The sequence below is a fragment of the Echinops telfairi genome, unplaced genomic scaffold (assembly GCF_000313985.2).
Source record: "Echinops telfairi isolate 266 unplaced genomic scaffold, ASM31398v2 ScPeMD7_4;HRSCAF=17, whole genome shotgun sequence".
Taxonomy (NCBI): domain Eukaryota; kingdom Metazoa; phylum Chordata; class Mammalia; order Afrosoricida; family Tenrecidae; genus Echinops; species Echinops telfairi.
In genome coordinates, this window is record NW_022103900.1 from 11,631,824 (window position 1) to 11,634,722 (window position 2,899).

Here is a 2,899-nt window from a genome sequence, read left to right on the forward strand (position 1 = left end):
CTGGGTTAAATACGACTCTAGGAGTCTTCCATATGTCTACATTACTCATTAACAAAAACTAAAATGAAGTTCTACAACATCAGTGCTTCCTCATTTCAGGCTATTTTCCATAAAGTTATTGTTACTTTTAAAAGTAACAATAGCGATTGTTACTTTTAAAAGTGAAATTCTCCTTCTTAAACTCATTCAATGACCTCCTTTTTTTTTTTTTTAGGATAAAGTCAAATTCCATATTGTAGCTATAAAATCCTGCAAGATGGAATATGTTTGGCCCATACCTGTTAGACTTTACCAAAGATTTTATGTTTACATGTTGCCAATTTGTGCATTTTTCAAAACCAGAGCTTGGTTAAAAATACATAGGGGTGTTTGCGAAATAAGGCGGTTTTGATCCCATTGAGATAAAGGAGAGGACTCCAAATGGGCTCAAATATAACAATGGTGCAGGTGGTACAAGGACAGACAGTGCTTCATTCTGTTGGAGGTAGGATCCCTATGAGTCAGGACCAACTTGACAGAACTTAGCAACAACAACATGCCTCGTACACAAACCTCTGGTATCATATCATACACAATGTTGTTTTTTTTCCGACAAAAAAAATACCACTTGAAGCAGAATAGTATCATAAAACCATGTGCTCCACTAGTAAAATTTAGGTCAAAATCATGTGAGTCCTCCAGAGCAGTGATCATAAAAGTAAACTCCAACGGGTGAGTCCTTATATATCCAGCATGCTCTATAACCTGTCAGAATAATCTTTGAGGTCTGGGATGTTAACCATTGATTTTATAGCTTCTTGTATTTGTTGTTCTTGATCTCTTCTGAAGCTCTTAGTCTTGTACTTGAACTAACAGATGAGATTTTAATTCTGTCCAATAACTTGACAAGCCTTGGCTATGAAATAAGACAACTATTGTATAATATACCCTCATTAGTAGCTGTAACACAAATCTCTATTAACCTGGTAATAAAAATGTTGGCTGTGAGCATCTACAGAAAACATCCAGGAGATGTATTCTACCTGAATTGTGGAAGATTTGCAGATGTTAATGAGCATGCATTGTTGAAATGTTGCTCAATTAAGGCATTTGTGGAACTACAAAATAGGCTGTGTGGAAAACGAGTGCACCTGTTTGCAACATACTGAATGAAGTATTGAGGATAAGATGCAGTTATTCAAAACAGTCCTATAAGCAGAGATTACAAAGTCTTACTTCTTTTAAAACTCCTTCCCCCTTCTTTCCCTTTTACTTAGTGTCTTCCTTAGGTGTGAACTACAAGTGACTCATTTTGGATCAGTCATTTCACACAGGAAGTAAGATTGGGTTTAAACACTGTCTCTTAAGTGAAGGTCAGTGGTTTATCCATTATAGTTCCCAACCCCCAAATACATTTAGCAATTAATTATACCTTTATCTGTTTTTATAGAGTAAAGGAATAAAAAAATGACAGTCAGCAATTTTAAGAAATATTAGGAAAGGTGTTCTATCATTTAAAATGATATATCATGTTGGAAAGAAAATGTAAAAGCTGGTATATGCAATCTAAAATTAAATACATATTTTGAATTTCAGGCTGCAAAGCTAAAAAGATCAAAGGAAAGTCTTTACAGTACTTTGGAATTTGGTATAATATTTCCCAGGAGGTCATTTACTCCCATAATTTAGTCTGACTTATTTTGGCTTCAGGTCCATTAGAAATGTGTGGGAGAGAGAAGGCCGCCTTTTACTTTAATTTTTCGCAGTAACTTGTCAGTAAAAGGAAAAGTGTCTGAAAGACGATCATTTATCCTAGTCCTAATAGCTTTCCAATCTTCTGACTTTCTGAGTCTGATTGAGAGGAAACCTTATTTCGAATGTCTATACTTTAACTCTTCCCACTGGAGGAGGATTTCAGTAGATCTTTTTTTTTAAAAAACATTTTCTTTTTTTATATCATTTTATTAGGGGCTCATGCATCTCTTATCACAAAACATACATACATCAGTTGTGTAAAGCACATTTGTACATTCATTGCCCTCATCATTCTCAAAACATTTGTTCTCCATTTAAGCCCCTGGCATCAGGTCCTCATTTCCCCTCCCTCCCCGCTCCCCACTCCCTCATGAACGCTTGATAATTTATACATTATTATTTTGTCATATCTTTCCCTGTCCGACGTCTCCCTTCACCCACTTTTCTGTTGTTCATCCTCCAGGGAGGAGGTCATGTGTAGATCCTTGTAATCAGTTCCCCCTTTCCAACCCACCCTCTCTATACCCTCTCAGTATCGCCACTCTCACCACTGGTCCTGAAGGAGTCATCTGCCCTGGATTCCCTGTGTTTCCGGTTCTTATCTGTACCAGTGCACATCCTCTGGTCTAACCTGATTTGCAAGGTAGAATTGGGGTCATGATAGCGGGGTGGTGGGGTGGTGGTGGGGGGTGGGGGGGTGAGCATTTAGGAACTAGAGGAAAGTTAGAGCAGCCAGTCCACAGAGAGGACCACATGGCTGGCCCCACTATGAGACCTGACGCCCCTCACTGACCCATACCCCTACAGGGGACAACACTGGAGACACAGGGTGGGAATTTCACCCAATCTGATCCCGCCTCACGGAGGCAAGAAACTAAGGGTTTGCAACAGAACATCAAGGGAATGGAGCTGCAAGGTCCCCAGGGAATGTTGAAGGTGGACTTTGGGACCAGAGTGTGGTGCCCCAACAGATTGCACTGGAAAGCACTCCTAAAGGTCAACAAACAATCCTTGAACTAACTACAAGCTTTTCTTTCTTGTTGTGTTTTGTTTTGTTGTCATTGCTTTCCTCTGCCTTGTTTTTGTGCACATTATTATCTCCGCAGGACTGTCTAAATAAGATAGGCTGGATGAACAATCTGGAGGAGAAAACAATGGGACTGAC